Source organism: Podarcis cretensis (assembly GCF_951804945.1).
Source record: "Podarcis cretensis genome assembly, chromosome: 11".
Classification (NCBI taxonomy): Eukaryota; Metazoa; Chordata; class Lepidosauria; order Squamata; family Lacertidae; genus Podarcis; species Podarcis cretensis.
The window spans coordinates 54,138,364-54,165,176 of record NC_137180.1 but is presented as its reverse complement, the minus strand read 5'-3'; the positions used below and the strand labels follow the sequence as shown (position 1 = coordinate 54,165,176).

At 42.5% G+C, this 26,813-nt stretch overlaps 1 protein-coding gene across 3 annotated transcripts in view; it reads left to right on the top strand.

Annotated features, from left to right (window-relative positions):
• Positions 1–26,813, top strand: part of DCC (DCC netrin 1 receptor) — a gene marked incomplete at its 5' end in the record, with an annotated part of 954,207 nt that overhangs the window by 476,849 nt on the left and 450,545 nt on the right. The window lies entirely within an intron of this gene.

Here is a 26,813-nt window from a genome sequence, read left to right as displayed (position 1 = left end):
AGATTTCTTTGTTATTATTTGGGTTTTCTTTCTGAATCTCAGTCAGGTTGAAAGACATCTTCACATGCCTACAATGCCATGAAAAACATTCAATTGTGTTTATTCTCAAATTGAATTCCAAATATTGTCTCTGTGGTTAGGTGATTTTTTTAGCTCTGTGGATAAGATGATTTTCCTGTGTTTGCTTTCTTCCTCATTATGTTGAGCTTGTTGGGTTCCTTTACTGTTGTTTAGTCATGTCCAACTCTTTGTGACCCCATGGACCAGAGCACACCAGGCACTCCTGTCTTCCACTGCCTCCCGCAGTTTGGTCAAACTCATGTTGGTAGCTTCGAGAACACTGTCCAGCCATCTCATCCTCTGCAGTCCCCTTCTCCTTGTGCTCTCAGTCTTTCCCAACATCAGGGTCTTTTCCAAGGAGTTCTCTTCTCATGAGGTGGCCAAAGTATTGGAGCCTCACCTTCAGGATCTGTCTTTCCAGTGAGCACTCAGGGCTGATTTTCTTCAGAATGGCTAGCTGCACCTGACCTTAGCAGGGCAGCACTGACGACTGGACTCCAGCAGAGGTCAGTGAGGGAAAACATCATGGGGAAGCATTGGACCAGGTTCAGACTCAAGCTCACCCCAAATGCTCCCAGGGGCTCTGGTTTGGCCCTCACCCCTGGATGGGGATCGGACAAAAGCAAGGCGAACCCCTGGATTCCTTTAAAGGAATACCTTTTGCGCATTGGAGGGGTAGGTGTGACAACATCCCCTCCACACCACATTGAACCAATGCCTAACCGCCAAACCTTACAAAGTTGTGATTATTTGCTATGCGGCAGGCAAAACCCAAGTGGTGCCAGCCAATCAGCCAAATGGGAAAATTCCTACCGGGCCCCTGTCCCCAAAACAGATGACCCACGGCGGCATAGTAAGGTGATAATGAACCCTAAATATAGGGAGGGTGGGCTGGTGATCCGATGCACGAGACGAAAAGAGAAAGCTCAACGCAACGTGCATGAAATGATCCCATTGGCGGCCAGAATTACCCCAGCAACTGAGGGACCACCAGTCGGGCTGTTGTGGCTATCCAATCGCTCCCACCCACAATAGCAGTGAGGGCAGTCTTGGTGATCTCACCGCAAAGCGTGCTCTCTGGGAGGAGGACATGATTTGCCAAAATGTGCCATTATACACTCAACAGGATAGCATTCATCCCTAAGCAGAAACATAACTTTTGCACGGTGAAATATACTCGGAGTTGAGGGTGGATTTCATGCTCTTTATTCAGCTCATAGTGGTGAGGAGGGAATGGAACTCCCCTCAAAGTATCTGCTTTATATACATTATTTACACAATGGGCTGCACGTGATTGGCTAATTCCAGGATTCTCCTGTAGGCCAATCAGGTTGTGGATTCACTTCCACCTGGAGCTGGATTGGGTGGCTCCTGCAGACCAATCATACTGCTGCATTGTTCTAGGACCAATCAGACTGCTGCATTCTGAATCCTATTGTTCTAGGACCAATCAGACTGCTGCATTTTGGATCCTATTCAATTCAGTAGATAACACACAGGCTGATTTTTCTGAACTTGTGTGGCCTGATTGAATATCAGCTCACATCCTAGCATATCCCTGCATCTGTGGATATTTCTGCCTCGCCAAAAAGTCCCCATTGCATGGATTCAGGGTAGGGATAGTATTTTCAGAATGGGTAGATGGCATATTGGTGTGTGTGTGTGTGTTAGTTCACATGATCCTTTCATGTGTGTCTATTGTTCCTCATTCAAAGTGCTGCCTGACCTGTTGCTCTTGCTTATCTCTGTGTCTTATCTGAATGCTTACTGCCATGCTGGTGCTTTTCTTCCCTTCTCATCTAAGTGCTTTCTTGACGTGCTAGCTCTTATCCTTCCTCTTAATCTAACATCTGACTAACTTGCTGGTACTTATCCTTCCTCCCCATCTGAATGTTTCCTGGCTTGTCAGTGCTTATAGTTAGACCCCATGCTTGTATACTTGCTAACTTTAACATTAGCCCCTTGGCTTCCCAATGTTTGACCATGATCACCATCTAGCAACTTCCTGGCTTGTTAGGGTTCATATTTCTAACCCTTCCATTTAACCGCTGATTGCTTGCTGAGGCTTATAGCTTGCACATTAGTTTGCATCCTAGCATTGTTCTGTGTTGATGTGCTGCTTCGTTTCCTGGCAGAGCCATCCCTAGCATTAGGCAGAGTGAGACAGCTGCCTCAGGCAGCAGGTGGGTGGGGCAGCAGTTCTCCATCATTTCCCCAGAGTCCTCTAAGCTGGCTTGCTCTACACCTCCTAAGCAAGCCTGCTGCTTCCAGCTCCTGTCAAGGATGTCATCCCACAGCCTGGTTTTTATTTTTTTGGTAATATAATTTTTTAATTAAATTTTCCAAACATTTTCACAATAATCTTCATATCAAATAGTTACATTCAAAAAATGACTTCCCACCCACCCCCACTCCCCGCACCGTTTTTACTCAAACCTTTTCTACTGCATTATATCTTTATCTATTACACAAAGTTCCTCTTTTACAACTATTTTATCATTTTTCTGCTGCTGCTGCTGCTGCTGCTTTTAGCTCGAATCCTGCCCACAATTTCATTTGACTATAGTATTTTTGAAAAATAGTCCATGAAAGGTTTTCATTCTTCTATGAAAAATTCACCATAGCCAGTATTGAACTAAGATTCAGCTGCTAGTTTGGTTGGATTCTGTACATGGAATGGCAGGGGGCAAAACCTTGTCCTGAACCCCAGGCACCAAAGTACCTTGGGCTTGGTCCTGCTTCCCAAGCTTTATGGTTATTCCCTAACTGCTTCTTGGCACGTAATCGAAATGTTCAGCAGATTTCTCTTGTTTCTCTTCCCAGCTTACTAATGCTTACCTGGAAAGGAAAGGGTCATGGCTTTGTGGCAAGATGCAACAGGTCCCATGTTTCGCTCACATCTCTAGGTACTAGAACTGAAAACCAGGAGACCCCTGCCCATCATTGTAGACCAGGTGTGAGGAACCCTTGGGCCTCCTGATGTTGCTGAACAATTTCCATCATCAATAGCCACTGACCATGATGGAAACTGTAGTTCAGCAACAGCAAGGCCAAGGTTTCCCCACTCATGATGTGGACAATACAGAATTAGATGGACCAATAGTCTAACTTGGCATAAGGCCTGTGGATTGTTGTTGTTTGTGGGTTTATTGACCTTTCATTTGTTACCAACATGGTGCAACAACAGCTTGCTCCATTTTTTGGCAAATGTGCAAGGTGTGTATTTTCCACATGCATTTCATCTGTGCAAACATCATCATCATCATCATTTTATATGTATGCCGCCTTTCCACAGTTAAAACAATGCTCAAGGCGGCTTACAATATGAAAAGATTTACATAATTACAGTGGTGCCTTGGGTTACATATGCTTCAGGTTACATACGCTTCAGGTTACACATTCCACTAAGCCAGAAATAGTGCTTCAGGTTAAGAACTTTGCTTCAGGATAAGAACAGAAATCGGGCTCCTGTGGCGTGGCGGCAGCAAGAGGCCCCATTAGCTAAAGTGGTGCTTCAGGTTAAGAACAGTTTCAGGTTAAGTACAGAGCTCCAGAACGAATTAAGTACTTAACCTGAGGTACCACTGTACAAACATAGCAAAGTAGTCGTAAAAATAAATAAGACACATTGAAAACTACATAACCAAACTGAACAGTTTCCACATAAAAATAAAGATACAAAAAGTTAATATCAGTAATATCACTAACAGCAGCAAAAACTCCCAACGAAACTTTCCCCAAAAGACCCAAGTCCTTGCTGGGCAGCAGCCGCAGCAGCAGTTCTTATGAGGCCAGTCAAGCCCCAGTCCTCCCTGGGCATGCAACTTATGCTTCTGAAAATGAAAATTTTAATTATTCATCCAATTCCCAAACTTCATCTCCTGTTATTCCAGATGACATGCATCTGCCTTCACCACAGCTGTCCCCACAAAAACCTGCTTTAGCACATATATTAGTGCCACTGTCAGGAGGAATAGCCTTGACTGATTTTGTCTCTGGGTCCCTATCCAGGCATCATGCACGGCACGGTTGTGATGCAACATTTTGATGCCAGCGGTTACCACACAGAAATAACAGTACTCAGGGGAAAAAATGGAAGCACTGTTGTTTTCCATGCCACCTGCTGAGCAGCAAAGCATACCACTTTGCCCCTGCTTTCATCCTTGTGAAAACCTCTCTTTCTTTCTGCAAATGATTCATTAGCCAGTAAGCATGCTATTTGACAGAGATGTGAGAGGAGGGGAAAATGTCTTGGGTCTGGGATCAAAGAGTTGAGTTTGCCAGTGTGTCAGTTTTTCGTGGAATCAGAATTGTACAAACACTGCATTTAGAGAGGTGGTTTGTTTTTAATTACTGAACAATGCTGAGTTACCTTTGGGTGATTCCAAAAGATTTAAGGAACCACACAGATAATACTTACTCAAACAGGAGCCCAATATCACTGTAATGCTTATTTAGCATTTGGGCTTTAAACCTTATGCATAAAAATGCTTTCATTAGTGAACAGAAAGCCCTTATTTGGATTAGAAGAGATTTGATGTGTGCACAACAATATCCTTTTATTAAGCCACAATGCAATGTTATGGAAATTATGCATGATGGAGGCTTTGAACTCTCTGGCTTTTGGTGCATTAATGTTTCATGGGTTTCAATTATTTCATAATGACAAAAGTAATTTTTGAGAGAGAGAGAGAGAGAGAGAGAGAAGCAAAACAAGTTGTTTTGCAAAACGCTTTCTTTTTATTTGGTCTTACAAGCAGGTTAATGATAGAATGTGCATGATGTTTTGCAATTGTGTAGTGTAGCACTCACATCTATATCTAGAGACCTATCTGTCAAGTTTTGTCAGGACTGTGAAAGTCTTCAAGTTTCTTGTGCCTAGGACCTTACTGGTTGCTTATCACGGGTTCCTGTTAGGATAGCCATGTTCCTTGCCTTATAGAAGAATAGTCTTCTATCTGGACAGCTGTCAGCAGACAGTCCTCTACTTGAAAAGAGAATTTAAAATTGGTAGTGTTGTACAGTGAAGCTATTAAAATGTAAAAGAAAGAAAGAAATGTTTTTCTTTCTGTTTTCCCATTTCTTTTTAGTCCCAGTCAATGATAAAAATAGCATACAAACAAGCATGGATGTAGAAGACGGTTGCAAATTATCACTTGTTCTCACTGCAGTTTGATGCATGTGACTATCGCTAAACAAAGACCTCTCCTTTTGTTTGACTCTTCACAGTCAATGTTACTATTCATTGAATTTAAAATGTATGACCATTAAGGAGTTGTTAAATATCAGTTTAAATATTCAAGTCATCTTTTCATTTCAGAAACAAGTGTCTATAAACAAAATAGTGCATGTTATTTTCTTGTTGCTGTGCCTTTTAGCAACTGTTCAACACTGACAAAGAGAGTTCTTTTGAGAAAGAAGCTTCTGTATGAATAGTTGATATTAGGGTGTATGCTTGCCCTAATTTGAGGCTTAAATCCCGAGTTTCTGAACTTGAAAGTGTCAACTTGCTTCTTGTAGTTGGTTTATCTGGTTCCTTTAGAGCTGGAGTGCCCAACGTGGTCCGCACTACAACTCCAAACACTGAGAGGAGATGATGGGAGTTGGCACACCAAGGTAATCATGGGCTTTGGGACCTCATGAACCATGAGTTCTGCTTCTAAGGGACCTCGTGAACCATGAGTGATCCTCTCAGTGAGTAATTCCCAGTACATTTCTTTCTGTAGAACCTCAAGTACACCCAGGAACACCATTTGAAAATCATTAAACTAGTTACTAGCAGATAAGCTTGGGAATGCTTAGTAAAATGCAAAGGGGATAAAAAAAAAACGCTCTTGAAGGATATTGGAAATAATCTTCCATATTAATTTTATTTAATCACACTTCAAGGACCTTAATGAAACTTGTGACAAATTATGAGCCTTCGGACCCCATCCTGTGCCTCCTCCCTGCACTCAGAAGAGTTTTGCCCAGACTGGTCTTAAAACTGGTAGTTATAATTAGCTCTTAAATGGATCGGACATTTTGCTAACAATTACATAGAACAGATTCTGTTTACAGCAAAATTCATCAATTCACCAGGAGTGTGGCTCATGCTCGTAACAATTACCACGCACTGTCTGTTGCAATAAAATATATTTCACTAGAAGTTGTCAGCCTGGCAGCATCATAAAAAATGAGATGGAAGTGGAGAGTGGGTGATTTATAACCATTATATTTGATACTCTCTTCTTTGTTGAAAAGGCAGTGTTGTAGTCTCCTCTTCAAAGAAGCTTAGTGGCTAGAGCCAGGGATTAGTGGCCTCCCAGTTCCTAGGTCTAAAATGGTAGTGGCTGGGGTGTAGCATAGGCACAATTTTCGGTGTGTGTGTCTTTGCTGCTCATGCTGCCCTGCCGTTCCTGCACCACTTTATGAGGCTGGGATTCCAGCCTTGCAAAGTGGTGCACGGCTGGCGTCACTACGGTGATATCGGTGGCAAGAGCTGGACTGTTGCAGCAGGCTCTGTACACCATCTGCACCCCACCCCGGGCACCAGCAAACCATGCTACACTACTGGGTGGTGGTGAACCCTTTTCAGACGAAGGCCTTCAGTCCCTTGAGGGCACCTTTCTGGGGATGGGCATGCCCAGAAGCAAAGAGGTCTTCCTCTGTGGCAGCTTGCAAGTAGAAGACAGGTGGATGGGAATCCTTGTGAATCACACACAGTGGTGCTGCCTCATGCTCCTTTTACTGGCAATCTTCTCAGTGTTTGGCAAAGTGAGGAAACTGTCATTGAATTCTATGTCTGCAAAAGGTTCCAGTTTCTATCCTGCATAGGGCTGGGAAAGACTCCAGGGAGTTTCTGCCAGTCAGCATAGACAGTACAGTGGTACCTCGGGTTAAGTACTTAAATCGTTCCGGAGGTCCGTACTTAACCTGAAACTGTTCTTAACCTGAAGCACCACTTTAGCTAATGGGGCCTCCTGCTGCTGCCGCACCGCCGGAGCACGATTTCTGTTCTCATCCTGAAGCAAAGTTCTTAACCTGAAGAAGAAGAAGAAGAGTTTGGATTTGATATCCCGCCTTTCACTCCCTTTAAGGAGTCTCAAAGCGGCTAACATTCTCCTTTCCCTTCCTCCCCCACAACAAACACTCTGTGAGGTGAGTGGGGCTGAGAGACTTCAAAGAAGTGTGACTAGCCCAAGGTCACCCAGCAGCTGCATGTGGAGGAACGGAGACGCGAACCCGGTTCCCCAGGTTACGAGACTACCCCTCTTAATCACTACACCACACTGGCACTATTTCTGGGTTAGCGGAGTCTGTAACCTGAAGCGTATGTAACCCGAGGCACCACTATACTGAGCAAATGGACTAAGGGGCTGATTCAGTACAAGACAGCTTCTTGCTTTTGAATGTTTTGCTTTGCTTTGTTTCATGGAAGTTTTTAGTCTCTCAGTGACTATGCTTGTTGCTTCAGAACCCTTTCCCCCTCTGGTTCACCCATGTGCTGGATGTAGCTGTGTAATTTCTTGAATCACCTGAAAATTTCCACTGATGCTGCAAATGAAAACTAGCAGCCAAACAGTGTTGCTGATGGCACAGCTCTCATCCACTTCTACTTGTAGGAAAAATAAGCAAATGGGGAATATTTTTCTCTCGAGCTGCACAGGAAGGTTTGCAATCATGTTGTCCACCCACCATGTCAAGCCTTCTTTCAGAGACTCTTATCATAGAAAAGTGCTTTCTGTACCCTTTTTTATTTTTTTGCACATTGCTACTTCACAAGCTGTCTAGGCTTTCAGAGCACAAACATGGGAAGCGCAAAAGGTTCATTTACAAAATAGCAGCAGTGAATAAAAGGAGCAAATCTACTATTGTTTTATGTAAACAAGATATTTACCACATTTATAGTGCCACCCTTTCTCTAACAGGATAACAAACAGGACATCTGAGAACAGAAAATGTATTTAAAATACATTCAAATAACAGTAATGTCATTAATTAAGCAATTAGAGTGGCTGTTCTTATATAATCCTTGTTTTCAGTGAAATGACAGCTTTGTCATAAAGTGCAGCAAATGTCCAAATGTGCAGAGACAAGTACAGATAAATTTACTGATTAAAGATAGTATAATGCAGGGGTGAGGAATCCACAGTGTCATTTTAGGGATTGCCCACTCGTCCTACACCTGACAGCATACCTGATATCAGGTGTGGACAGGGCTTCAAAGGAATCATCTGGTGTCCTCAACCCCTGGCCCACCCAGCACAAAGTCAATATAGTCATACCTTGGTTGGTGAATGCCTTGTGACTCAAATGTTTTGGCTCCTGAATGCTTCAAACCCAGAAGTGAGCGTTCCAGTTTGTGAACATTCTTTGGAACCCAGATGTCCGACATGACTTCCACTGTTAAGTTGTGGGTGAACATATCAGACGACACAGTGATTCTTCAAACAGCTCTTGTTTATTCACAGGCCAGGACAGAACTGAACTGAAGGGTTCAGTCAGCCTGCTTTATAGAGCTCCAGGGGACACGGGTGGCGCTGTGGGTAAAACCTCAGAGCCTAGGACTTGCTGATCACATGGTCGTCGGTTTGAATCCCCGTGGCGCGGTGCGCTCCCGTTGTTCGGTCCCAGCGCCTGCCAACCTAGCAGTTCGAATAGGGACCGCTTACCAGCCGGAAGGTAAACGGCGTTCCGTGTGCTGTGCTGGCTCACCAGATGCAGCTTGTCACGCTGGCCATGTGACCTGGAAGTGTCTGCGGACAGCACTGGTTCCCGGCCTATAGAGTGAGATGAGCGCACAACCCTAGAGTCTGTCAAGACTGGCCCGTACGGGCAGAGGTAACTTTACCTTTACCTTTACAATGTAACTGTAACAATTTCTTAAAACTATCCAATCACTGAACATCACTTTCAATCCCTTATTTGCATAACTATCTACAGTATCCCCCTGCTGGCCCAGGGTGAGAACTTCAGTACATAACACCCGCGGCTTCCAATTGGCTGCAGGAGCTTCCTTGCTTTCCGAACATTTTGAGAATCCGTTCGACTTCCGAGGTATGACTGCATGTCAAGTCCAAAGTTCAAAGACCAGGGCTCAATCCACACAAGCAAAGTCCAAAGGCCAGGAAATGCAGTTCAGAGTCAAACCCAAAACAAAGTCCAGAGGTCCAGGAGCATCCACACCAAGTTCCAACCAATGTACTGAGTTGAGCAGATGCAGCACCTCAGCTCTGCTTCCCTTTTATACCTTGCATGTTGGTTGCAGCATCTGGGCTGGATGAGGCCAGTGACCCTCACCTGTTTTGAGCCTACTCCAGCTGAGGAATCACTCGCCTCCTCCCAGAGCTAGCAAGCTCCACCTGGCCAGCTAGGGAGCTGGTCTGTGGGCCCTTGCCTGTCTCAGCCACCTAGAGCATACCCCCCACTGCTATCTAAACCTCTCAGCCTGCTGTGTTCATGGAGACAAAGCCCCCTCTGGCTCTGGAGATGGGTCCTGTTGTTCCGGTTCCTGCACACTGACCCCCTATCCCCTCGCTATCCTCTGTCACCCTGTGAGGACTTCCTTCCCCATCCTCTTCTTGCCCTGGTGTGTCCCAGTCCTGGCTACACCCATCATCAGGATCCTCTTCCTCCTCCCCATCGTCCTGCCAGTTCATGACCTCTGGAGCTTGAAGTGGGCTTCCAATTGTTCCTCTCCTTGCCCTAGGTGGGCTTCTAACTGCCCATCAGCTGATGGGCAGTAGAAGCAAACACTACGTAAGACCTAAGAACATGGTTATAGTCAGTGCCAACAGCGAAATTAAGATCTGGAGATTTCTTAAAAACACCAGCTGTCAGCGGGGAAGTCCCTGACGCAAATCTCAGCTGTGATCCCATTTGTTGGCCTTAGGCGAGCCATTCTTCTTTACCTTCAGCCTGGAGGAATATTGGCTCTGGTGGTGATTTGATTTAGACCTGCTTCTTAACAAAAAAAGTCTAGCGTAATCAGCTTACTGACATGTTAAACAAAGAAGTGTGTGGCTTTAAGCTTTTGTTCCCGAGGTTCCATGGTAATACAAGAATGTAGAAAACCACATGAGAAAGATGGGGTCACATGAGGGAAAAACATGCAGCTATTAGATGCAACCCTGCATGGGAGCCAACTCCTAGGGACTGAGGTCCCTTTGCGTCCCCCCAATAAAATATTTGAGCCCACCCCCCCAAAAAAGTTGACGGGCATTGCTATTCAAATGCAATGACAATTATTAATTTTTTTGCTAACACTGAATTGGGATTGGGGGAGAGAAGCCCCTGAAATGATACTGAGATATATATAGAGATTAGATAGATAGATAGATGATAGATAGATAGATAGATAGATAGATAGATAGATAGATAGATGATAGATAGATAGATGATAGATAGATATAGATAGATGATAGATATATACCGTATTTTTTGCACCATAACACTCACTTTTTTCCTCCTAAAAAGTAAGGGGAAATGTCTGTGCGTGTTATGGAGGGAATGCCTACGGGTGGCATGCCTACGGATTTTCCTACTCTAAAAACTACGTGTGTGTTATGGTTGGGTGCGTGTTATAGAGCGAAAAATACGGTATATATATATGAGAGAGACAGACAGACATAGGAGTAGCTCGGGTTAAGTACTTAATTCGTTCCAGTGGTCCGTTCTTAACCTGAAACTGTTCTTAACCTGGGGCCTCCTGTTGTTGCTGCGCCGCCAGAGCACGATTTCTATTCTCATCCTGAAGCAAAGTTCTTAACCCGAGGTACTATTTCTGGGTTAGCGGAGTCTGTAACCTGAAGCATATGTAACCTGAAGCATATGTAACCCGAGGTACCACTCTCTCTCTCTCTCTCTCTCTCTGTGTGTGTGTGTGTGTGTGTATGCAACTTTGTGTTAATGTAACATTTTTATATGTTACTGTGTATTTTTGAAATACTTTGTTTAAATTGTCTGTTGCTGCTTCAGTCTACTGTACACTGCTTGGAGATACTTTTAATATATTATGCAGTATAGAAATTAAATAATCAAGTTGAATCAATCAAGTATATGAAGTGCCTCAGGCTGAGGCAGGCAGATTTTATAAGTGTTAAATCAGGGCTCAGACTGAACCTAGTGGCTGTTGTGCACCTCTGTCTACTGTCTAGTATATCTCTCTAAATGGAGCTTAAGAAGTCCTCTTACTTCCACGTAGCTGAGTATCTCAGCTACGAATGAACCTCCCACTTCATTGTTACTTCTCATTCTCAAGCCCTTTTGTTACCCACTGAATTCTCACACAACATGTCAGAAAGTTTTCTGATGAATTCACCCCATGCTGAGGGAGGAACACGATAATAATTTGTAGTTCTTGCCTATGGTAGCCCATCAATCCCCTCTGGAGCACTCAGACTGTACTGAAATTCACTAGGCAGTCGGAGATCAGGTCATGGTGGGGTCTCCTCCACCTATTTGCTGGTTCTCAAAACATCCTGGGAGAATTGGTTCAGGCTTGATTTATTAAAATACAGTGGAGTGCAGCACAGCAAGGATTTATCTGACAAGTGAGCTGGGTTAACAGAGGCCACGTGTCCTAGCAGAGGCAAACACTGGGCTATGGCTGAAAGAGAGTATTTAAATCGCCAAACCACCCAAGTGGGCTTAGCATTGTGCATCTGTATAATGAGATTAAGCAAATGAGTGTAAATTCAAAATGACAGACAACCAGTGACTTTTAGATTCGCCTTTTTTCCCTCTGCCCTGATCAGATGCACAAATTAATCCACGCAACATAAACTGATAAGCATCAGCATACATAAATGGGTGATAATTTAGTGATATTCCACATCATTATAATTTTACATTGTTGCTTTATAATTTTGTGCTATTGCTATGTCATAAAAAGAAAAAGATTGAGCATAGACTCCTTCCTGCAGTCAATGCTATTCTTGCATTCTTTTGCATATGCTTTTTGCATGGATATATAAAAGTGTGTTTACTCGGGATCTGCCCCTGGTCTCAAATCATATCTACCAGCCCAGTTTGCCTATACATGCTGAACTTAACATGTAAGTAGAAAACTACTGAACCTGGCCTGTTGGTTATTTAAGTCTCTGGGTACATGTACACTTTATGTGCTGAAATATTTGTATTTGTACAAACACCAGTATCTGAATGTTATTTTCTGCAAAGGCAGTCACAAAATATGTCTGTTATTTCCTAGACAGCATGGACAGGATTCTAGGGTGATGGGAAGGGCTTTAATGTGGGACATGGGTGGCGCTGTGTTCTAAACCACTGAGCCTCTTGGGCTTGCCGATCGGAAGGTCGGCGGTTCGAATCCCCACAACAGAGTGAGCTCCTGTTGCTCTGTCCCATCTCCTGCCACCCTAGCAGTTTGAAAGCACACCAGTGCAAGTAGATAAATAGGTACTGCTGCGGCAGGAAGGCAAGCAGTGTTTCCGTGCACTCTGGTTTCCGTCACGGTGTCCCGTTGCACCAGAAGCGGTTTAGTCCTGCTGGCCACATGACCCGGAAAGTTGTCTGTGGACAAATGCTGTCTTCCTCGGCCTGAAAGCAAGATGAGCGCTGCAACCCCATAGTTGCCGTTGACTGGACTTAACTGTCCAGGGGTCCTTTACCTTTACCTTTTACCTAATGTCGGAAGCACTGTGCATACTGCTTCTGTATATACGACGAATTTAGGCAAAGGATGCTTAAGCAGAGATTGGCCAACTGAAGGGAAGTAGCAATCTTGTGGAAGCAAGATGACTGGAAGATGCTGGGGATGGAGGAGGAATCTGGAAAGCCATGATTCCAGAGCCGATGGACTCACCTGCCAGGACCAATGTGTGTATCAGAGCAGGGGGTACAGCTAGAGGCAGCAACGCTTCTGAACAGCAGGTGCTGGAACCAAAAATGGGGACTGCCATTGTGCTCAGATCCTGCTGGTAGGTTTCCCACAGGCATCTGGTTGTGAGAACAGGATGCTGAGCCATTGGCCTGATCCAGCAGGCTCTTCTCATGTTCTTAGTAAAGGTAAAGGGACCCCTGACCATTAGGTCCAGTCGTGACCGACTCTGGGGTTGCGGCGCTCATCTCGCTTTATTGGCCGAGGGAGTTGGCGTACAGCTTCTGGGTCATGTGGCCAGCATGACTAAGCCACTTCTGGTGAACCAGAGCAGCGCACGGAAACGCCGTTTTCCTTCCCGCCGGAGTGGTACCTATTTATCTACTTGCACTTTGATGTGCTTTCGAACTGCTAGGTTGCCAGGAGCTGGGACCGGGCAGTGGGAGGTCACTCCATCGCGGGGATTCGAGCCACCAAGCTTCTGATTGGCAAGTCCTAGGTTCTGTGGTTTAACCCATAGCTTCTTATGTACACTCTATTATTCATGTGCTGCCAGATTCTCACTCTCTTGTGCATTGCACACTGGTGTCCTGCCACTATACATGTTGAAATCAATGCTGCAATCCCCCCTGAGAATGATGGGTGTTTGAAATACCATTCCTTTCAGGAGGAATTCTGCATATTATGCAAGTGTATTTGATATTGAATTCAGGTTAGAGTTACAGAAGGAAATGAATGTCAAATACATAATATATATGTAAAATATGTAAAATCTCCCGCTGAGAGTAACAGCATGTTGTCTGTTCAGTCTGGTATCTAATCTGTGCACGGGAAACATACGAACATACACAGACTTGCATTAGTGAAAAGGACACACACACAAAAAGTATATTAGGACAGATGCTTTCAAAAATGTGTATATTAGGCAAAACAGCCTATAGAAATGTGTGCTTTGGTAGACATACACACTGCGATTTTTGAAAGAGTTCCTTTTTCTGGATATATCAATCACCAAGGCAATGGAATGTGCCTTCCTACAGAGTTCGTTTTGGAGGGATGCATTTGGGTGAAGTGAATTCTTTTCATCTCTCCCCACCCCCCACACCCCTGCCATCTTATCCTTGAATCATACCCTGGGGACATAGTCTCACATGGTAGTGGTGAATCTCACATTCTGTAACACTTGTTTTATGGTTGATTTTTATTATGCTGAATTTCTTAATGACCATATACATACTGTTTAAAACAAACTTGTTCAGAAGTGTGGCAAAATGAATTAAGGATTGGGAAAATGAGAAAACTAACATTGATGCATTTCCACATCCCAATCCTTCTTCTCAGTAATCATTCAGGAGAGTTCACACCTGCAAGATTCCCTAGATTAATTTATTGCAACATCTCTACTAAACAGCCCCTCTCTGTAGACCTTAACAATGTCCCTTTGGATGTGTGGTGGTCAGGATTAGATACAGTATTCCAACCTGAGATAGCTCAGCCAACAGCATCTGAGACTCTTAATCTCAGGCTGGTAGTTTTGAGCCCAGCATTGGGCAAAAGATTCCTGTATTGCAGTGGGCTGGACTAAATGACCCTTGTGGTCCCTTCCAACTGTACAACTCTATGATCTTATGAAGTGTAGCCATAGTTTTTTGTACTGGCATGATGATAGTTAATTTTCAATTCCTTTTCCCCAAAGCAATGCTTACAGAAGTGGCAAGTCTGGAGTCTCTGGTCCTTTCATGACTGCAGTTCTATTATTTTACCCAGGCATAAGCAATTAAAAAATACTTATGAAGGTTTGAACACAAACACACAGTCTTCCCTTATAAGTATATTGTAGGAGCATTAGTTACACTCAGCATAGGGTTTATGGGCAATGATTTATTTCAATATAGCCTGTTAAACCATGACTGTATACCACTTATTAACCATGAATGTATTTTCTCCCAACTTGCATGTATAAGAGAAGAAAACATGTACCTTCCATTTTTAACTTTCCTTTTTTTTTTTTTTTATTAAATTTTTAGAAAAATTTTCTTTTACAAATTTAAATGACACATTCACATCAACCATAATATCAAATTTCTTTTGGACTTCCCCCCGCTCCCTCCACAATCCTCATAATTTTATATTTATTTCACATTTCCTTTATAATTGTATTGCCAGTTAATTAATCTTTACAACTCTTATCCCTCCCACAATACCCTTTCTCGTCACAAAGCCTCTTTAAATCCAACTAGCGTTGTCTGTTCATCACAAATATTTTCCAGATAAGTCGTAAACTTTCTCCAGTCCTGTGTGAACTTGTGATCTTTCTGGTATCTAATTTTTCCTGTCAATTTGTCTAGTTCAGCAAAGTCCATCAATTTCCGTCTCCATTCTTCCAATGTTGGTAATTCTTCTTGTTTCCATTTTTGAGCCATTAAAATTCTTGCCGCAGTCACTGCATATTGAAAAAGTTTATAATCGCTTCTATTAATTTCTCTTCCTGTAATTCCTAATAGAAAAGCTTCTGGTTTTTTCACAAACGTGTACTTAAACATCCTCTTCAACTCATTATATATCATTTCCCAGAAGCCTTTTACCTTCTTACACTCCCACCACATATGGTAAAATGTCCCTTCCCTCTCTTTACATTTCCAACATTTGTTACATGTCTTATACATTTTTGCTAATTTTACGGGAGTGATATACCATCTGTATACCATTTTCATAATATTTTCCTTTATCGTCATGCATGCAGTGAATTTCATATTTTCATTCCACACCTTCTCCCAGTCTGCTAACTGTATATTGTAACCAAAATCCCTGGCCCAGTGTATCATAACTGACTTAACTTCTTCGTCCTTTGTTTGCCATTCCAGTAACATTTTGTACATTTTTGACAATACCTTATAATCATTATTAATTATTTCCTTCTGAAATCTAGACTCTCCTTCAATATATTTCCTCTCTTTACAATCTTTCTTAAACATATCATTTGTTTGGAAGTAGTGCAACCAATCATATACATATTTTTTAACTTGTTCATATGGCTTCAGTTTCCATTTCCCCCCTTCTTTAATTACAATATCTCCATAAGTCATCCAATCCTTTCTCATGTTTATCTTTTTAACACTCATGACCTCTAGTGGGGATAACCAATGTGGTACATTTGGTTCCAAAATATTTTGGTACCTGTCCCATATTTCTAAAAGGGCACCTCTGAAAATGTGGTTGGCAAAACTTTTATGAGCTTTCTTCTTTCCTGCCCATAAATAGGCATGCCAGCCAAACCTATTATCAAACCCTTCCAAGTCCAGTAGCTTATTGTCTTTTAGTGTTATCCAATCCTTTATCCACCAGAGACAAGATGCTTCATAATAAAGTTTCAAGTCCGGCAGGGCGAAGCCACCTCTTTCTTTCGCGTCAGTTAGTAGTTTAAATTGTATTCGTGGCTTTTTGCCCTGCCAGATGTATTTTGAGATCGTTCTTTGCCAATCTCTGAAGATCTTTGTCCCCTTGATTATTGGAATCATTTGAAATAGAAACAACATCCTTGGAAGCACACTCATCTTGATTGAAGAAATTCTGCCCCAAAAGGATAACTTCATCCTGCTCCACACTTCGAGGTCTCTCTTGATATTGTTCCAAATTGTCACGTAATTGTTTTGGAATAAGTCAATATTTTTTTGGGTTAGCCATATTCCTAAATATTTTACCTTCTTCGCCGCTTCCATCTCTGTTTCTCTTTGCACTTCTTCAATCGCACTTTGATCCAGATTCTTCACCATAAGTTTAGTTTTCCTTTTATTTAATACAAATCCGGCCACTCTTCCAAATTGATCAATTTCTTTTATGACTTCTTTTAAACTATTTGTCGGATCTTCCATCGTAATTACCAGATCGTCGGCAAAGGCTTTAACTTTATATTGGTTTTGACCTACTGTTACCCCCTTTATTAATTCATTTTGTCTAATAGAACTCAGTAGGACCTCCAGAACCATGATGAATAACAGTGGTGAAAGAGGGCATCCCTGTCTTGTACCCTTCTTTATTTTCACTTCCTCTGTAATTACATTATTTACTATCAATTTAGCTCTTTGTTCTGTATATATTGCCTTTATACCATTATAGAAATCTTCTCCCACTTCCATCATTTCCAAGTTTTTCAGCATAAATTCCCATGAAACATTATCAAACGCTTTCTCTGCATCCACAAACATTAAAACAGCTTGTCTCTCATTGCTGGCAGTCAAATATTCCAAAATATTTATTATATTTCTTACATTGTCCTTCATATGTCTGCCAGGTAAGAAACCTGCTTGATCTTTATGGATATGCTGTTGCAATATCTTCTTAAATCTTGATGCTAAAATACCCGAAAAAATCTTATAATCTGTGTTTAGTAGAGATATCGGTCTATAATTCTTCACTTGTGTGAGATCAGAGTCTTGTTTAGGTATGAGTGTTATAAAGGCTTCTTTCCATGTTCCTGGTATGTCCTGTTGTTTCAAGATGTTGTTCATAACTTCTTTAAGTGGTACCGTCAAGGAGTCCCTCATTTCTTTATAATACGTTGCTGTAAATCCATCTGGTCCTGGTGCCTTTCCTTTTTTCATCTGTTTTATAATTTCTACTATCTCCTCATTCTCTATTGGGGCATTCAGTCTGTCTTTCATTTCTGTCGGGATCTTTTGCACCTTTTTTCCTTTCAAAAAGTTCTCTATCTGCTTTATGTTGTTTTTCTCTCGCTTTGCATATAGATGTTTGTAGAAATCCAAAAATCCTTTTCTAATACCTTTTGGGTTCTCTATTTCCTCGCCATCCACAATAATTCTGTTAATTGTACCTTGTTCTTTCCTTTTTTTTATTTGCCATGCCAACCATTTTCCAGGTTTATTTGCGAATTCAAAGTTCCTTTGTCTCAGCCTTTTAATGTTCCATTCAACTTCTTTGTTTATAATCATGGCGAATTGTGTCTGCAGAATTTTAATATTTTGTTTTATCTTGATGTTATTTGGCTTCTTAATTAACTTTTGTTCATTGTCCATTATTTGTTTTAGGATTTCCTTCTTCCCTTTCTCTCTGTTCTTATTTTTGATCGCATTCTGCTGGATGAAGAATCCCCTCATTACCGCTTTACTTGCATCCCAAACTGTACTAATCTTTGTGCCTTTATTCATGTTGTCTGCAAAGTACTCCATCAGTTTTTTCCGGGCGTCTAGAATGATTCTTTCATCTTCCAAAAGGTAGTCTTTCAATCTCCATCTAAATGTTCTTTCTTCATACATCTTTATCTCCATTTTTATTGGATTGTGATCCGAAATTACTCTAGGTTGGATTTCTATTTGTTGGATTCTAGTAGTTAGTTCATTCGAGATCCAGATTTGATCTATTCTTGACATGGACTGATTCGGTTCTGAATAAAATGTGAACTCTTTTTCTAATGGGTGTCTGAGTCTCCAGATATCGATTAAATTGAGGTTATGCACCAGTGTAAAAAAGGTCTTCGGTAGTTTCCCCTCTTTACTGTCACTTTTTTCTCTTAATCTGTCCATTTCCGTTGAAACAACTCCATTCATATCTCCCATTATTATGATTTTTTGATCCATATATTCAAACAGTCTTTCTTCCAATTTCTTGTAAAAATCAGTCTTATTTCCGTTAGGTGCATAGATCCCGACAATTATTAGTTTTTCGCCCTGCCAATTGATCTGTATTGCAATTATTCTTCCTTCTTCATCTTTGAAGATCTGTTGAGCTTCTATGTTTTTCCTAACATAAAGGACTATGCCTCTCTTCTTTTCTTTGTCTGAGGATATAAATTCATTGCCCAATCTGTTATTAATCAAGATTTTTTTATGCTTTTTTGCCACATGTGTTTCTTGTAGACAGATGATATCCAAGTTTTTTCTTTTTAAATATTGTTCAATACTGTTTCTTTTCTTCTTATCGTTCATCCCATTAATATTCCAATTCCATAATTTCAACGCCATGTCTTCCAATAATTAAAATATACAATTTTATCAAATTTTCTCTTTATGATTCCTCTTTTTCTTCTTCCTCCTCCTCCTCTTCTTCTTCTTCATCCTTCTCCTCCTCCTCTTCATCTGTCTCTCTGTTCTTTTTAGATTTTTCCTTTAAAAATTTCCCTCCCATTGGGTCAACTCCTCCTACTGCACCTTCTTCCTCCTCCTCTTCTACCATCAATTCTTTGTAACGTCTCTGAAACTTGCTTGTTTCTTCGGGACTTGTCAGTCTATGTCTCTTGGCTTTGTATATAAAGGAAATCCCCTGAGGGAATTCCCACTTAAATTCAATCTTGTTTTTCTTCAAAATTTGGACCAATGGTTTATAAGGGTCTCTCCGTTTCAACAATCTCACCGGTATATCTTTGAAAATAATTATGTAGCTCCCATCAATATTCAGTCGTTTCTCTCTATTTTTTTTGGAGTATTTTTAACTTTCCAAGTCTATTTTTTTTTAAAGCAAATGAGCAGTTATTGTTATACATGAGGACTTTGGTTGCAATATTTATTTCCAACCGATGTGGGGCAGCTGCCAAAAGTCCCAACCCCTCCTTGGTACCTCCATTTGAACAATCTGACAGATTCAGAGGCAGGGGCGCCAACTTGGGCCTCAGGTTATGAGTGCCCAGTGGTGCCTGCGATGTCATGTGATATTATAATGTCATGACGTCAAGCTAATCAGCACACCGCAGCAGCGCTTCTGAGGCCTAGCAGGGCCTTGGACCTGATCTCCAAGGCCTTGTGGGGCCTCAGAAATCATGCCTGAGGCCTTGAGAGAACTCTGAAGCAACTTCCAGGTTGTACCAGAAGTCACATCAGAGCCCGTGCTGTGGGTGCTGAGCACCCACAATTTTTTTGGGTGCCCGGTCCCCCAGGGCCCCCTATAGTTGGTGCCTATGTTCAGAAGTAAGGGATGTAGGTGGTGCTGTGGGTTAAACCACAGAGCCTAGGACTTGCCGAACAAAAGGTCAGCGGTTTGAATACCCGCGACAGGGTGAGCTCCCATTGCTCGGCCCCTGCTCCTGCCAACCTAGCAGTTCGAAAGCACGTCGAAGTGCAAGTAGATAAATAGGTACCACTCTGGCGGGAAGGTAAACGGTGTTTCCGTGCGCTGCTCTGGTTCACCAGAAGTGGCTTAGTCATGCTGGCCACATGACCCGGAAGCTGTACGCCAGCTCCCTCGGCCAATAAAGCGAGATGAGTGCCGCAACCCCAGGGTCGGTCACGACTGGACCTAATGGTCAGGGGTCCCTTTACCCTTACCTTTATGTTCAGAGGTGGCAGTGGTGAGGGACCTCTAAGAGTTGTTAGACTGAGTAGTTGCAGTAGCGCTGTGCTGAATGGCATGGCTCTGTATAACTCACTGCTACATGGTCTCACTCTGCACTTTGCAAAACTTTACTTCTACTGGGGGAGAGAGGAGGGAACCACAAAGGAACATAAGGAGTGCCTGCTGGATCAGGCCAATGGCCAATCTAGGCCAACCAGTTACACAAGCAAGACAAGCGTGCAACAGCACTCAGTTCCCAGGAACTGTTATTCAGAGAGGTACTGTGTCTGACCATGAATGCAAAGTTTAGCCCTCTAGGCTAGTAGCCATTGATAGCTTTGTACTTTGTGAATTTGTCTAACCCTGTTTTAAAGGTAAAGGTACCCCTGCCCGTACGGGCCAGTCTTGACAGACTCTGGGGTTGTGCGCCCATCTCACTTAAGAGGCCAGGGGCCAGCGCTGTCCGGAGACACTTCCGGGTCACGTGGCCAGCGTGACATCGCTGCTCTGGCGAGCCAGAGCCGCACACGGAAACGCCGTTTACCTTCCTGCTGGTAAGCGGTCCCTATTTATCTACTTGCACCCGGAGGTGCTTTCGAACTGCTAGGTTGGCAGGCGCTGGGACCGAGCAGCGGGAGCGCACCCCGCCGCAGGGATTCGAACCGCCAACCTTTCGATCAGCAAGTCCTAGGCGCTGAGGCTTTAACCCACAGTGCCACCTGCGTCCCTGTAAAACAACCCTATTTTACAGCCATCCAAATTGGTGGCCATCACTACTGCCTCTTGTGGTGCTGTGCCTATCATGGGACCTTGATGACTACCTCTTCCTTGTACCCATCAATATTCCAGCTTCTGGGTTGTATTTAATAAAACCCCTCACATCGAAGCCATTGTGATAATTCATCTAGGAACTGCCAGAGCATGGATCACTGTGGCTTAGGGAATCTGGAGCAAGTTCGTTTGTCCACAATCTGAAGCAAACTCACCTGATCTGTACCTTTCAGGTTTCTGCACAGGTCAGATCCTGTCCTCTTCAGCACCTGGACTTACACTGACTACTACCAGGTAGTCCAAGGGCTACATACTGAATCTCCCCCAGTTTTAGTCATCTTCAAAGCATGGCTCCTGCCACATGGGTGGAAAATGGGGCTGCAAATGCCTGCAGGAATTATGGCACCACTACCAATGGGAGATCAAGTTTGCATGTTCAGTCCCCATAAAGGACAGCTGCAGATTTCTACATTTCAAGCGGCTGTACTAGACATTCCTCAGTGTCTCTTCCAATTCTATGATTCTGTGATCATTCAAACATCCCATTTCCTCTTCAAGCATAAAGTACAAGATTTGGAAGTTTTATCATTTGCTTCTGCTGCACGTTTAGCTTTCTTTACTCTTGTCCTCTTGTATCACATGCAATAGATGGAGCGGTTGGTTTTTTTATATAAAAAAACCACCATCTCTTTGCAAAGTCTGCAGGGAAATGTTTTAATACATCTGTGGGAATGAACAAAAGGTCTCTTCAAATTACACACTTGAAGTCAAGTTTCTCCTGAGGGGATGAAGTGAAAAAAGAGGCTCTATTATGTAATTACTTCTGAAGCTCGTGTATTTGAATTTGACCTAATAAAAGGAACCTATTCAGATTCCTGCAGGTTCTAGGTAGACATATGTGGCAGTGAGACAATGCACAGGGCATGTTTTATAGTGCCCCCTCATATTCTGAGTATCTATGCGAATATGCATTTCAGCCGGCCTAGTCCATCACTGGACAGCTGTGGTATCGTAGGCTATATCTTCACTGCAGAGTTAAATTGCTTTAAGAGTACTTCCCTCTCTTCAGAGAACTCTGTGGCAGGAGACAGGAGATCTCAAACATATTTTTAGCATATAAAAAAAGAGGCAGTACATGCCAGATCTTTATTTCTCTGAATTTCCCTGGAGAAGGGCCATTAGGGTCCAAAATGCACTGAGATTATTTATTTATTCATTTTATCTATAGAAATATTGATATACAGCTATTCTTTTTTTATATAGAAAAATCTGAGCAGTTTAGCATTTTACAACAATTATACATAAAAGCAATAAAATAAAAACCATGTGGAAAATGTGAAAATCAGAAATCAGCTATTATGGAAGCTATTATCAACATCTCTCTCATCTACCTCCTAGCTTTCTAGCTCCTTTTTGTGTGTGTGAAGTTTAAGTACCCTTAAGGCTTGTTCATGTGCTGCACTGAACTCAGGTACAAACTGTCTTTATGTGTGTGCAGGTGTCTGTGCAAAAGAGCATACAGTGGTACCTTGGTTCTCAGACGGCTTGGTACTCAAACAACCAGAACCCAAACACTACAAATCCGGAAGTAAGTGTTCTGGTTGGCTAACCTTTTTTGGAAGCTGAACATACTCCATTTTGAGTGCCATGCTTCCATTTTGAGTATTACGCTTCTGGTTTGAGTGCCACACTTCCATTTTGAGTGTTACGCTGTGGTTTTTGCTATTTTGCGTTTTTGTTTTTCTGGCTTTTTTGTTTTCTTTTTGTGACTGTGTGGAACCCAGTTCAGCTACTGATTGATTGTATGACTGCAGCACATTGTTTATAGCTTTCATTTTATGGATCAATGGTCTCATTATTCATGTTAAATTGTAAAATTCATGTTAAATTGCTGTTTTAGGGGTTGTTTTTAAAAGTCTGGAACGGATTAATCAATTTCGCATTACTTTCTATGGGAAAGAGTGCCTTGGTTTTGGAACGCTTTGGTTTTGGAACGGACTTCCAGAACGGATTAAGTTTGAGAACCAAGGTACCACTTTAAATTGTTAATTTACATGGTTCAGCTAAAGTGTATGCAGTTACACAGACAGTACCCTTGCTGAAGATAACCCTTTGGCTACATTTCTTGGGGTATTTGGGGAGGAAGTGACCACAACATGGTCCTGAAGACACTAGCAGCTGGGAGGTTGGCATAGCACAAAGTGCATTTGCACTGTGCCAGCCCCCTGGCTTCTTTGCCCCTCCACTTTCTGTCCTTGGAAGCAGCAATGGCCCACCTACAGTGAAGTTAAGTGCAGTAGCTCCTTCCCACTTCTGTTTTTTGGCCTTGCTCAATATTGGGTGGCGAATTTCAGGTGGATCCCTATGCAAGGCAAGTGGAGGAGGGCATGAAACTAATGAAACCATTTTGGTGAAGAGGGGAGGAGATTTTCCACCCTCTGTTTTACCATTTAAAAGCTATTAGGTCTACAGACATATCTGGCAACACATCAGCAGGATGAAATAGCTGGCGCCACATTTGCACTAGAGGAACGGCACTAGTGTGGGCATGTTAGCATCTTTTCCGGAGGTGAACACAGTTCTGTTCCTGCTGCTGGCAGAGATGGCAGCTTCTAAATGGTAAAAGAGAGAGGGGTGAGAAGGCCCCTTGCCCATCACCACAGTATGAACCCTCTCTCCCATTTTTGTTGGGAGGCAGAATTGTGGCCCCAAAATGGCATTGGAACAGCTGTTCCTACGTTCTACACCATGCGTGGGCATACTCGGCCCTCCAGATGTTTGGGACTACAATTCCCATCATCCCTGACCACTGGTTCTGTTAGCTAGGGATGATGGGAGTTGTAGTCCCAAAACATCTGGAGGGGTAAGTTTGCCCATGCCTGTTCTACACCTACAAATGGGATAGCAAATGGAAGGAGGCAGTTTATGTTTTTCCTTCAGTACAACTAGAACAATAAAAAATGACATTTGGATCTTTATAGATTCGAAAAGTCTGTTTAATCAGTGTGTCTTTTTCTTGTTAGTTGCAGAAAGACGAAAGTGGAGCATTTAATTAAACTGGATTGTGTTTTATTGTATATTGTCCTCACTTGATTTCTAAATAGTTCTGAAATAGTTTTTGTTGTTTCGTGGGTTCAGGGGAGCAGAACTCATTTGTCTAGTGTGCACTTTAATTCCTAACACTTCCTAAATAGAAAGCATGGCAAAGTAATTCACAATTACTGGTAGCACTTGGGTATATTTGTTGATGCCAGCACATTTGTAACTGTTAAGGTGGACTAGAGACTCATTCCAAGTTTAATTCTCCTGCCTTGCTGCATCAACTTCATGCCAAATGCAGAAAGATCCTCTTTGTTTTTGTGTGGCTGTCTTGCTTCATTGTAATATATACATAGTGCATAGGCTTAAGTCCAGGGGCAAGATATCAGTAAGAGAAGTTGCTGAGTGTTACAGTGTATATGTGAGTGTGTGGACATGTTCAAAAGAATACACCCCTTTCCCCAGTTGCCAAATGTCCTTTGAATTCTGGCTTGGCTCATAAATAAGATCGAACCATTCCAATCTTTTTCTGCTTCCTTCCCATTTCTCAAATTGTAACTTCCTTCGGTAGAAATGAAACCATTCTTTCCAGTATCAGAAACAATTTGCATCTGAATGCCAGTTGCTGGGGAACACAAGTTAAGGAAACAGCTGGTGTGCTCATGCCTGCTTTAGGGCTTCCCAAAGGCATGTAGTTATCCATTGCTGAGAACTGAATCTTGGACTTGATAGGCCTTTAGTTCTGATCCCTGTGTTGCGATGAGAACCAATCACAGAAATATAGACACAATATATAATAGAATAATGGTATCATTCAAAAAGTAGAAATAAATCTATTGGAGTTCATATATACAATGTGGCACAGAACGCCGAGCCATGTGTTCAAGATAGGCATCAAAGGTCAAACTCACAATGGTTATTCAAAGGTTCCAACAGAAGACTTCTCAAAAGTCTAAAAAGTAAAGTTTTCTTAATAGTTTTACAACAGTTACAATGGAAGACACCCCAAAAGTCTCAAGGACAGTGTTTCCGGAATGATACTACTGTTTCGTGATAGTCTTCATCAGCCAATATTTTTCACAAGAGTATGTAAGTCAGATTCATGCTACGGATCAGTGCTATTCTATTATATACGCTCTAACAGTTATTAGCCTACGTGTTGTGTCTATATATGTCTGTCTTTGGTCTGATCCAGCAGGGCTCTTAAGTTCTTACACTAATGGTAAATCTCTCTAAAACAAAGGCAGCTGACAGTTCAAGCTGCAGTTTAAGTAACACTTCGATGCTCAGTTCTCCCTAACCCCAGAATAACTAGGAGTTGGTAGAAGCGCTGGGGATGCGAGCAAAGCTGTAGGCCGGATTCTGATGCAATGAAGGGGATGGGATTAGGAAGCAAAACCCCACTCTTCCTTTTACACAGTGGTAATCCCACATTGGGAAGAAGACCTGAGTAAGGCTAATGTTCCTGATTCTTATGCTGCTTGCCCCTCCTTATTTGTGCCCATCTCCCGCTACTCTTTCTGCATGTGTGAAGGAAATGCCAACAGGAATTCTGACTTTTGTAATTCTTGAGAGAGCATTCTGTCTCTGCAGATCATGCCATCCTTCAAGAAGCTTAGTCACTCACTTTTTTTTCAAGAGGAGAGGCTACACCATCCTGCTCTGTTTCATCATTTCTCCTGCTTAGCTCCATCATAGACCAAGATGCCTCATACAGAGATATGGGTAAATGCTTTATGTAAACGTCCGCAAGCATAATCTACAATATTGCCCCAACTTTTCCTCCATGGTAAGGAGCCCCATTCACCATGGCCTTCGGGGCTTGGAAAAATGCCTCCCTCACCCATTCTTGGACCTACCCAGAGTGTCACTATCTGCAAGCTGTGTGTGTCTCATCTGTTTCCACTTGCTATGACTATTCTTCAACTGCTAGATGCCAAGATGAGAATTTTGGCTCCTTCCTCGATTTTTGTCATCCGAATTTACATCTTCCTTAGTTTTCTCCACCCACTTTCAGTGGGAGCCCTTATTTGGGTTGCATTTCAGCTGCACAGGCAGCCAAGAAAGTTGTTCAGCTACTCATCTTTAATTCGGTTTGTAAACAAATCCACAGCCCTCTAATGATTCCCCCCACCCTCTCCCCACCTTGAAGATTAGTGTGTTTATTGCAAGCCATTCCTCTTTGTCATTTCCTAATTTCCCATACGTAACATTGGTAAAAAGGACAGAAAAGAAAAATGATCCCATTTGGGTAGAAGACAAAAGCTGACAAACTCTATCACTGGAGTTGCTATGCTTTTTCAAGTCCCTTTCTGCATCTCTGGTTTCATGTAGCTTTCGCTGGAATAATTCTAAACAATGCCCACGTTGCTGAGAATTCATAGCTTAAAGAATTCACTGCATGGTGTACAAAGGGGTGAACCGTCAAGGATTCTCCCTAGCCAAAGGAGTGCACATGGCAGATAGTCAACTCTTTAATGTCAAAGACAACACTTACAGTTGTTTCTATAGCTCTGGATACCTACGCCCACTAAGCATCTACATTGTTACCTTGGGTTACAGACGCTTCAGGTTACAGACGCTTCAGGTTACAGACTCCGCTAACCCAGAAATAGTACCTCGGGTTAAGAACTTTGCTTCAGGATGAGAACAGAAATCATGCTCCAGCAGCGCGGCAGCAGCGGGAGGCTCCATTAGCTAAAGTGGTACCTCAGGTTAAGAACAGTTGCAGTTTGAGAATGAACCTCCAGAACAAATTAAGTTTTTAACCCGAGGTACCACTGTATTCGCAGGTTTGCATACTATGGAGCAGTTGCAGCAACAGGGGACCACTCCTCCACCA